Source organism: Chelmon rostratus, chromosome 5 (assembly GCF_017976325.1).
Source record: "Chelmon rostratus isolate fCheRos1 chromosome 5, fCheRos1.pri, whole genome shotgun sequence".
NCBI classification, from domain to species: domain Eukaryota; kingdom Metazoa; phylum Chordata; class Actinopteri; order Chaetodontiformes; family Chaetodontidae; genus Chelmon; species Chelmon rostratus.
Window position 1 is genome coordinate 1,304,665 of NC_055662.1, and position 11,853 is coordinate 1,316,517.

At 40.0% G+C, this 11,853-nt stretch overlaps 1 long non-coding RNA gene across 1 annotated transcript; it reads right to left on the reverse strand.

The window, feature by feature from the left end:
• Nucleotides 1–3,947: 3,947 nt before the first annotated feature.
• Nucleotides 3,948–11,358, reverse strand: LOC121606730. The gene is made up of 4 exons (XR_006006845.1): nt 11,217–11,358; nt 9,273–9,405; nt 5,341–5,487; nt 3,948–5,001 (listed from the first exon to the last, which is right to left on the reverse strand). It is a non-coding gene; the product is annotated as an uncharacterized LOC121606730 (long non-coding RNA).
• Nucleotides 11,359–11,853: the final 495 nt, after the last annotated feature.

Here is an 11,853-nt window from a genome sequence, read left to right on the forward strand (position 1 = left end):
TTTCAGTTTGAAGTGAGAGCCTGTTAGTGGACCACAGGGTGTGGTTTCCACTTCACAGCAGACTGGGGTACTTGTGAAAATCAGCTGCTTAAAATACAAGTACAAGAATAGGTACAATTTTTTTTCCCTTTTTGCCAATTGTACAACATGGCAAAGTAACACGTTCACAGACACAGAGCTGTGAACCTACACAAGCCAACCCTACTCAAATCTTCACGCTGACATTAATCCTCACTCACAGATCACCAAGGTAGCTCTCCATCATCTCAGGAACGTCTCAAACATGTTGCTTTCTGTCTCAGTCACATTCAGGAGCACTTGTCCACTCCTTTGATATCAGCAGACCAAGGATCAAATGTATAAACCACGCGTACACACAGAAACGATCCTTCCACCACATTCCACGCGAGTTTCCAAATGTTTGTCAGGTACATGGATACACATCTCACATCCATCCATCACAATCCAAAGGCAAGGCAGGTTTTTGTTAGCAGGAATCCAAAGGGGTCCTTTAATTGCCTTGAACTGAGAAATGGAAAGCTGGCCAGCTCACACAACAAAAGTGTATCTATAGAGTTCTTTATAGAAAAATGTGGATGTGGGTATTTTGGCTGCGATATTCAAGAAGGCCCAGGAGGTTGTTTAGCATCAGCCACCAGCTCCTCTCCAGTGACCACAGGACAACAGCAGCAGTGACGCTTCATTAGAAATCCACCTAAAAGAGAGAGGGCGAATGGCTCTGACAGGCACAACCATCTGAGCCAATAAACAGCTCTGTGCTCTAGATTTAACACTACAAACTGAAACTCACGAGGAGTAAAACTATGGCTCTGCATTTACCTTAAAACAGCATAAACCATGTGAGTGTACAAACTGAATAGCTTATCTTTCTATTAACATGCTAATAAACATTCATGTGGTAAATAAAACTTTACCATAAGAAAGGCAACATAACATATATTAAATATGATTGGTCCCCTAGCAGGAGAATATCACATAAGCAGGCTATCTGAACTGGGCTAGTGAGTTCAGAGAGTGGGCAACAGGGTCAGAGCCTGCGCTCTCCCCCACCACCGTGACCTTCGTAAAGTGGTCGAGAAGTAAAATCAGATAAAAGTGGCAACATAATAACACAAAGTGGCTGAAATTACAGCTCGGTTGCGTGAACATAAGCGTCCAGCACGTTTGCTGTGTCATAAGGAAATATACAGACATACCCCATAGTTATTCTAAGTACCCCAAAAATAATTGTCACATCGTGGTGAGGTCTGTCTCGTCTTGGGTTTTTTGTCTTGTCATTTCTTGTTCTATTTTGAAGGTCTAACTCTCCTCTCGTTCCAGAGCACTTGCCCTTCCTCATGTGTCACCTGTCGTCTCCACCTGTTCCTGATTACCCTCCACATGTTAAATAGTCTGGGTCTCCCTTGTCTTGTGCCGGTGTGTCTTTGTCCTATGGTCGATTCACCTGAGCCTGTCTTGTCCATTGCCACAGCGTTCATTCTCATAAGCCTTTGTTCCTCTTCGTGAGTGTTTTTTGTTTGTATCTTTAATTATCTAGTTTCTTTTTCAAGTTTATAGTTTTTGTTTTGTTTTTCCTCTTTAAAGTGATTTTCTGTTTGATTACTTTTGTCATTTAGATTATTGTTCCTCCATTTTTCAGGAGTGTATTTTGTTTTGACTTCTGTTCTTTGTGTTCATCCTGCTTCCGGAGCGTTTTGGTTTTCTCGTTTTGTAGCTGTAGTGGTTTATTTCCCATCCTCATTTTCAGCGTTTTTTGTTACCTTGTTATTTTTCTTGTATGCCCATGTTTTCCTGTTCTTGCTATTAGTGTATGTTTCTTAGCCTGTTGATTTGGCACTTAGTGAAGAGGTTAGTAGGTTGCTTGAATAAAGCCCTGTGTGTTAAAAAAAACACCAACTTCTGACTAACTGTAGGCTACAGCAAACATCACAGTGTTCTGTGTGTTAGCCACTTGGTAAAAGTATACTGAGCAGATTTAATGTGGCCATGAAAAGCAAGATGAAAACATAAGCAATGGAATATTGAAGTTTGCAGCCTTCATTTTTGTTACTTTTGGGCGCCCCCCCCAGATTTATTGTTGTCACCCCCTGTGCCCCCCACCAGAAAATTCTCTGGACCCGCCCCTGACTGGGCTGCTGGTAAACTATAAGATTTAATTATGCAGTGATTACTATATGACTACCATCTGGGAAGTCATCCTTGGAAAGTGTTTGGAAAGGGGCAGGTGCTTTCATAAAATACCTGGCAGGTGAACCATCTGTGCATCAGTCTGTTGGTCTGTCCACCACACACTGAAACATCTCAACATCCAGAAGATGGATTGCCAATAACATCTGACTTTCATGGTGCCCAGAGGATGAATTCTAACGTGTTTGGTGATCCCCTAACTTTTCCTGTAGCACCACCATGAGGTTGACATGTGTGGTTTTGAGAGAAGTAGCTCAACAGCTATTGGATGGATCGCCATTTAATTTGCCACAGACATTTGTGTCTCCTTAAGGATGAAATTGAATAACTCTGGTGATCCCTTAACTTTTGTTGTACTGTCATATATCTGACAGATATGATTAAATATGAGGTCTTTTTAAGTGTCTATGAATGTAGCTGTCAACAACTTAAACTTCTCTTGTGAAGTATCTGTAACTGAATGCTGGTGCATAAACAGATAATGAATGGCATCAAAACACAGTTGTGTGTTCATAGAAAATACTGTACATCAAAAAGAACATATATTAAAATATGTTATTTATTATGATAATTGAAGTCAATGATGATGATTATAATAGTTCAGCATTTTTGGTTTAAGAACAATGACATTGTATCATCCTGTGCCTTAACCAGCCATGTTTTGTGAATTATTTACACCAGATATCTTGACTTGTACTTGAAATGATCAGCCTGTGAAGCCCCCGGTCACTGCACCATGTAATGAATAATAGGAAAGGTCACAGTCTGCTTTATTACAATGTTTATTACCAGACAAAACAGACTTTTTATACATTAGTATATGCCTCACTGGCACGTGCCGAGAGCAGCAGTCAGTGCAGCTGACAGTAACTCACCTCTCGTGAAAACCAGGGATTCCCACAAGAGCAAAGGCGTGTTCAGATGTCACCGTATTTTGATGGACACACTTCCAGAGATGTGTAGTGCTGAGGACAATCTCAAGACCACTGACGTGGAGGAGTTGCCCCTTTGTAAGGAAGAGCACATCTCCAAAAGCCAATACCCATGTGCTGACACTGTGTTTGATCCCTGCTGTCTTCTGATGCAGGAGAGAGGATGGGATGTTCCTCGAGATGCATTTTCTGCTGCTGAACTGTACACCTTATTGAGATCTGAAGTCCTGCTGAATGTCTGAGGGTGGACAATTCTCTCTGCACTAAGGAGGATCATTGGTGTAGTCTTCAAGGGCTTATTTTTATTGCAGTGATACACATGCAAGGTATATAATGGTATCAATCCAGTGAAATTGGCGTCTATAACAATGGACTACACGTGCTGCAGCATTAAAGACTGTTTTATGCGCGATACAATGTGCACTTAATTTCTCACCAAATTAATCAGGCGTTGGATTCGCTCGAGCATTAACCTGTTCAACCAAAACTGTTCCTTAGAAAATATCTTAACTCACTGCATATTATTTGTAGTATTGGCTTGCAGGTAAACAACTTCATGAACAGTTAAATCGACCATGCACAAATGAAATTGAAGCACTTTTTTAATATCAAATGATGAACATGTCTTGGTCCATTTGTAATGAAATCTGCACAGATGAGTGATGAGTTTTTTTTGTAAGTAAACTCAGATTTGTTTTTTCTCTACTTTCTTGTGGGATGTCTGGTGTCTCACCCTGTAATAAATTGAGACAAATTACATCACCTTATTAATAGACCATCTGAGGTGTAGTCAAACAAGCATAGCCAACCTGCCACGTGCTACATATACCGTGTCTGTGGTGCTTTAATGAAATAAACTGGAATGAAATTACAAAAAAGAAAAACATTTCCAAATCGCAAAAAAACAAACAAACAAACAAACAAAAAAAAACATTTGCACAAAGGTTAAAGGTCCGTTCTGTAGCTGTGTGACTGTGGAAGGCCTGTGTGCACTTGAAGAAGTGCAACCACAAAAGGCTTTTTTAAGGCACCAAACAAACATGCGGCAATTCAATTAATCTGAGTGAATGTGTGCAGACACAAGTTTTACACAACTGTGAACATACTTAGAAATCTAAAACTGAACTTCCATTTACATTAAAATGTATATGTACAATCACAAATATTGATTGGCCTGTCCAACCCCCCCACCCCCCCAGGAAGTGAACATGAAATAGTAAATTGTAATTATATTCTAATACTCAGGGGGGGGTCCAGAGAATTTTCTGGTGGGGGGCACAGGGGGTGACAACAATAAATTTGGGGGGGGCCGCCCAAAAGTAACAAAAATGAAGGCTGCTAACTTCAATATTCCATTGCTTATGTTTTCAACTTGCTTTTCTTGGCCACATTAAATCTGCTAGGTATACCTTTGGGGGGGGGGATTACATTTATTTAATTTTTATTGTGTGTCATCTTCATTTACTATTCACCAGTAACACATACACTAATAATTACCCATCTCAACAAATCCTCAAAGTGTTCCCTATGACACCAAAATTATTCAAACAGACCTTGTGGTTCCAGATGTACTCATTTTATTAATTTTATGCAATTTTTAAGCAGAGGAAAAAAGGCTCAGCAAAGAACAGTACAGAAAAGCCAGTAGCTGAGGTGAACGTTGTCTCTGGAACACAGGGCAGTGAAAAATGCCTACATGCAAAACAAAAAGCACAGTCCTGGCACTGGGAGTATTCCACCCAGGTATATGTTTTGTACCACGAAGCCCTGAACGCTCTGGTCCTACCCTGTCCGTGCTGGGTGCGAGGGAAGGTCTTCAGGACAGGTTGTGCAGGAACTGCAGCTCTGGTTTGAGAAATGTCTGGAAGTATTAAAAATAAATCCAAAATAAGTCTGTGGAAATTAATACTCATGATCAACACTGACAATTAAAGACAGAAATATGCTTTTGTTATTCTTCCTATGGCAAATGTTTGAAAAATATATGCAAAGATTCTGGATCTTTTAAATGAGGATTTTATGAAACTTTCTAAAAGTTGAGTTGGATCATTAAGCAACAACAACTCGAAAGTAACATTTTGATTGTCAAGCCCTTTAAAATATATAAAGGGACAACTGCATTTCAGCTGAAAATTAATACAAAAGAGTAATTCAGATGTTGCTGGTGATAGGTTAATATAATTTTTAATAAATATTCTACCTTGGGGACCTTTCGGCGTAGCAAAGGTTGGATGGACTGGGGGGTTCCTGTTGCTGCTGGAGCTGCTGCAACTGCTGTAGCTGCAGCTGTCATCTGACTCAGCACGGTCAGACTCATCACCATTGTCAGTCCTCTCCCTTTGTGCATCTGAAAGTATTGATTGACAAAGTCAGCACTTAATTAACTCATTTTTTAATTGAACATACATTATAAAGTGTACATGATAATTTTTTAAATAATATATAGCATGAATATATGAACTGTTTAACAACTACACAATTTTAAGTGGTTTAGTACCATGATTAAAAGGAGGTAGCCTATTTAAATTCCTTAACTGTAATTTTGCAGAGAGCACCACACATTACACATTTTAAAGCATTTCCCTAATTCCTGCATTTTCACCTGGAAGTCCATGAGCGCTGTTCAGGCCCTGGGAACTTTGGTCAATGTTAGCTTGGCTGCATTCACCCTGATTCTCACACTCCTCCTGGTCACTCTCCCTAATTTTCTTCTTTGTGAAGAAGCTGGAGATATCTCCCTGCCTCCGTTTCATACTACAGTCTACATTGAAAAACGTGTCCACAAACACAACGAAAAGCAACATGTTATTTGTACCGTCACATCACAGTGGCAACATGATACTCTGTTGTTGACTATTAATTCATGTAGCAAAACGCTCAACACACGAAGGATGCTAACGCTACTGAAACAGTGGAGAGATGTTTAGCCTACATTTGAACAGTGAAAAGAGTCCTGAGTCCCAGAAGTATCAATTCTGCACACATCAGATCAAGCATGTTCAGATCCTCCTCAAGCTCTACTGGTGTTGATACGTTCCCAGTTGTTCAGACAAAACTAAATAAAGTCATATCACACAAAAGAAAGGGACAAGTATGGAAGACTGGTTCGCCTATGACGGGTAAGATCCCCTGTGAAACCTGGGTCAACCTAAGGCAGGCACAGCCACGAGTACTTGACCTCCACGCCACTGTGAGCAGGCACAGTGTGCGTCAGCACACTTATTTCATTCTGAAAAAACAAACAAACAAAAAGTGCAAAACCATCTTTCATGTTCTTGTGCAAGAACATGGAAATAGTATAGTTTAAATCCTACTGAGCAGAATGATGCAGTTTGGAGGAGGTAGTAGTGTTTGCTTTGCCCTTGAATGGTGTGTTTATTGATACCTGGGACTGGGACCCTATCACTGATCTCTAATACACTTCCTCAGGGTCTGATGCCCCCCTGAAAGTAAAATCTTGAAAGATGCTGACAATGACTGGACCTGAGATGGAAAAGCATGACAACTATATGAGAAATGTAGCTACAAATCATTATAATAATAATAATAGATTTTATTTATAACGCACTTTACATTTGAACACAAATCTCAAAGAGCACAGTACAGGCAACAGTAACAATAAAGGCAACAATAACGATAAAAGCAACAATAACAGTAAAAACATTATGCATGTTTGGGATGGTTTCTGAGGTACACGGTTGTTACATGGGACTGATTACAAGGGCGTCTTGCCTCTGTGCACGACCTCAATGACCTCTGTGGGACTGATGCCAAAGCCTCCCCTGAGTCAGCTAGCTGATCCTCACAACTTTGGAATAGAGTTGCGGGCCGCCAGTTGATGGTCACTGCTTTACACTTTAGGATTTTACATGACACGTGATTATTTTCAACACACTGTTAATTGTCTGACCCCCTTTGATTCATATGGCAGTTTGTTGTCTCTGGATGCTGAGGAAAGAAATAAATAGCATCAGTATCAGTTGTGTAACCTCTGAAATTACTGGAGTGGAGTCATTGAAAGGCTGTTACTTCTCAGAGTTTAAAGCATGATCACATCAGGGTATGGATATATATTAATGTTATGCCCTTCAGTTTTCCAATCATCACATTCATTTCTTCTTTTTTTCTGACCCTGAGCAGCACAACACCGGCAGGTCCAGAGCCACAACCTGCAGCACCATCCACAGCTACATCAGCTGCAGAGTGCATAATGACCGAGTGTGAGAGGCTTTAGACCTCACAGCTGTTCTGAGGAGTATTTCCAGTTGGGATGAAACAGAAGCTTCATGTGTCACAAGTCATCAGTGACTGCAGTCCTACTTTCCAATTTGCATTTATTTCCTTTAACAAAGTGGACCTGAAATGTAAAGGTCACCTGGACTTACTGGTCTAGTGCACCACCAACCTACACTGCTGTCTCCACCTGTAGAATTATGGAGACGGACAAGCCTTGACCAATCTGAAAACACTGCTGAGATTTGGGTCTCTGGAAAAATTGTGAATCTCTGCTTTAAGACAGTCTGTCTTTAAGTAATAGTCAGCTGCAGTTTTTACCTGCTGTAAACATTCTTCCTGTTCATATTTATCAGTTAGAGCCCCCCAGTCAGTGTCCAATGTAATTGATGGGGACAAAATCCACAGTGCTCATTCTGTGCACAAATATATTCCACAGTTTATCTGAAGTTAATGTGAGGCTTCAGCAGCCTGAGTTAGATATAACACAGAGCAGTTTCAAGTTCCCAGCTGTGATAGTTTGTCACCTGGAAATCATCTGATTGATATCTTAAAATGGTTTGTGTTGATTAACACTCTGGATCATGGCAGAAGAGATACATGAAACTTTCTTTCATCTGTACCAGGATCTCATGGTTTTTATTTTGTCAGATCAGCAGAACCTTCAGATGCCTCCTGTTACAGAGGACAACACCAGGGTCAACGGGCTGAAGACAGACTGTTTGTGATTTCAGGAACCACCTGATGCTCATTTTGAATTAATACAAAATAAAACAGCAAAATCCTCCAGTGGCTGTATTTATCGTAGATGTCAGATTTTCTGTCCATTCAGTTCTTGAAAGTAGTGTTTAATGTTTCACTGCAAGTCAAATGCCACTTAAACTATTTTAGCTTTATCAGCGGTTAAAATACTGAAGAATGACATTTATCACAGACATATCACAGCACCTGCCTGTGCTACCTCTGCTAAGCTTTGTCCGTCTGAGTGCCAGGAGCTGCCCATTCATACATTTAACTGACAGAGGGACAGATCAATGTTTATGACCACAGAACAAACATGAAGGGAACCCGGACTTCTGTCCACAATTCACTCTCAAACTGAAACTCAGCAGTTCTTTGTATCAGATTGAAACAAATCTTGTTCTGCAGTGTCTCCTGATCTGGAGGCCATTTTCTTCCTATGAATACATTCCTTCAGTTCTTTTGTGACAAAGTGTTTATTACTTGGGTTTGGTCTTTCAACAGTAAGGTATCTAAGGTATGATTAGATCCACACAGAAAAAATACAGAGTTTGAGTCTGTGACCAGGTCAATATCTGTATCCTGGAAGAAAATGTTCAAGTCTATAGACAGAATGCATCTTCTCAGCTCCTCTGTACTGTCACTAGACCACACATTTACAGTCCTAATGACTAGTTCAGTAGACCAACAAAGACCTCTTCAAGCACCAGTGGAAGAGAGTGCAGTTCCTGGCAGAGACATTCTGGCCAAGATGGCGTAAGGAAATCCTGAGTGCACTCCAGATGCAGCAGAAATGGTGACACAAGAGAGCAAACCTTAAGGAAGGCGACGTTATACTAATGAAGGACATCCAGACAAGAAGGAACAAATGGCCGATGGGAGTCATGATGAAGGTGCTTCCCACACAAAGCTCCACACAAATGGGCCGCTCCAGACGCATCCCAACAGGCCTGGCCACCTTGTTGAAAGTGGCAACCAGCTCCAGTGTTTGTGTGTGTGTGTATATATATATATATATATATATATATATATATATATATATATATATATATATATGATATAAGAAGAACAAGAAGGTATCTGTGTAAGGATCCTTTCCATGATGTTGTCAGGCTCTTAGAATAACAATCTGAGCCTGTCAGTGGAAAAATCACACACCTTCAGTAGACGTACATTGACGTTCCTCCTGCACTCTCATTCAACACTGAAAAAACTTCAGGATGTGTCTTCCAGGATGTGTGGACTCCGACACCAACTGGAAACTCGGCGCCCACAACCTCACTTTCATCAACTGAAAAAGAAATGTAGATCGAGCTGAAACTGGGCATAATTCAAAAACATGGACATTATTTTATTTATTCTGTGAACATTTTAAACCGTTTTTCAAATACATTTATATTGAAGTAATAGACAAGGAGTATGTGTCTTCTTGTATTGCTTTTCCCTCTTATTGGACATAATGCACAAAAACATACTGAACCTATGTGGGTTTTTTTTTCAAAAAGAATAATCAAACATAATTTTTTGGTCGATTTTGACAGTCCTCGTGTACAGTGTACCAATATAAAGACTTAGCATCATCTTCATCTTGCTAGAGTAGCAAGCGCAGTACATCTCAGTTTTCTTTGTCTAGTAATACTATTTCTCCTCCTAAAAATATTAAAAATGTTTGAATGGTCATGAAAACAAACAAAGAAAAACTTGGCATGATGTGGCATGAAAACGTGTTCAATATGAGCAGAGCAGCACATCACAACACAAATGTCCGCAAAGCCTTGTATTTATTTATTTTGGGAGAATACGCTCAGATTATAATATCCTATATATCATAAAAGAATCATGCCAGTATTTCTTACAGATGCTCAACCAGCCAGTGTTGATCTAACACTGAATAATTATGCGACAGCAATGATTTAATTAATGGAGCAAAGAAAATGGCCTGAGTGGTGTGCAAGTGTTTTTCCATTTTGCCAATGAGCTCACTACACAACGTTAGTCCTTGACACAGAACTGCCTCAATCCTGAGTGAGGAGCAACAAATGAGTGAATTGTTTCAAGGTCTCCACCAGAGATCAAAAGAGGCAAAGGACAAGTGAGGGCTGTCTATCTATAACATTGGTAGTACAGCCTCAAAATGCATTCAACTCTATCTGCCAAAACTAACACCGCCCTGGTGAGAGGTAGAGATGTAAACCTCAAGCCTAATGTTGTCTTATAAAATACATACAGATCCAAGCCCGTTGACAGGGGGGGGCAACCGGGTATGTTGTCCCGGGCCTCACGACCATAGGGGCCCCTGAATGACCCTCAATTTATTTTACTTTACATTCACATATTTCTTTTTAATTAAATCATTGCCTGATGAATTAAATGTTATTTTCTACTCAACATATACTTAAAAACTTTAACATATTAAATATTTCAAATATATATATTTTCCTTTTTTTTGCACAACACCCCTACCCCCCATCTTAGCAGAGAATGGTTTCACCCCGCTCTGGCGCACTTAAGGAGGGAGGGGAGGGGGGTGCTTGGGGGGCCCTATGATGGTCTCTTATCCCCAGGCCCCAGCAAGTCTGTTGACAGCCCTGTACAGATCTACTGTATTTAGGATGAAAAGCTGGTTACTTTATATGTCAAACTGTCCTAAATATTTAACACATAGCTAAGTTTTATTCTTGTAATAGTTTACTGATGTGCAGGGACTCTGTAACAGCTGCGGTAAAAGAGGAAACATGTTCGTGTTGGGGAAGGAAAAGAGAAACAGAGTGTTCATGAGACTGCATGGCTAATAAGCTAGCTATGCTTAAAGAGGTGACGTTAGCCGAACACAATGTCAGCTAGCTATCTATTATGTGGTTGTCTGACTCAAAGATAACATTAATTAGCTAGACATTATGACAGCTTATTTCACCAGCTTGCCCCTACCACAATCAAAGCACTTTTAATTATACGTTCACCGACTAGTTCACTTCATTTTCTAACAGACACAAACAACTGCTTGCTAGCATGGCACCACAGTTAACCTAGCATTAGCTAAAACTAACAGGAACCTAGCTACCTAACTAGCATGTTAGTTCCGAACATCACATGACAACTCACTTATACCCAAGGGATGTGTCTTCACCCTGGCATAGTGTCTGAAATCCCAACTGAGTAAATGCAACAGAAAGAGATGATTGATAATATCTTCTCTTGACTACTCTTATTTGGTTTACCGAACCTGTCAATCTTTTAGCTATATTTACATCATGCCATTGTTTTGTCGCCCTCTAGTGGTTACCACCTGTGTACCTCAGGCATTGCAACCAGATAACAGATAACAAACCCCAGTAAAACAGAATACTATATAATGAAACTGTATTGCTACATCTGCTGAAACAACAACACTAAAATTTGCATTTGGCCTTTTGATTGGTTATTCACAAATCATTTATCATCACACATTAATTATGCCTCTGATCTATGTGGGATATAACGGTTTCACTGTCACCACATGAAGTACTCAGATATTTGCGTGCAATACTCTGTAAGTCAGTATTTGCTGTGTTGACTTACAAATCCTTCACTAATTGTCTCACTTCACTACAATAAGCATTCCTCCTCCTTAAGGTCATCTACTGACATGCACATAGATCTGTCTCTCTTTGTTATTTAAAAACATTTATTAATACGAATGCTGAAGGAGGCAGATGAACATTCTCAAAAGTCCAGAAGTCCACAGAGCTTTGGTTTTCAG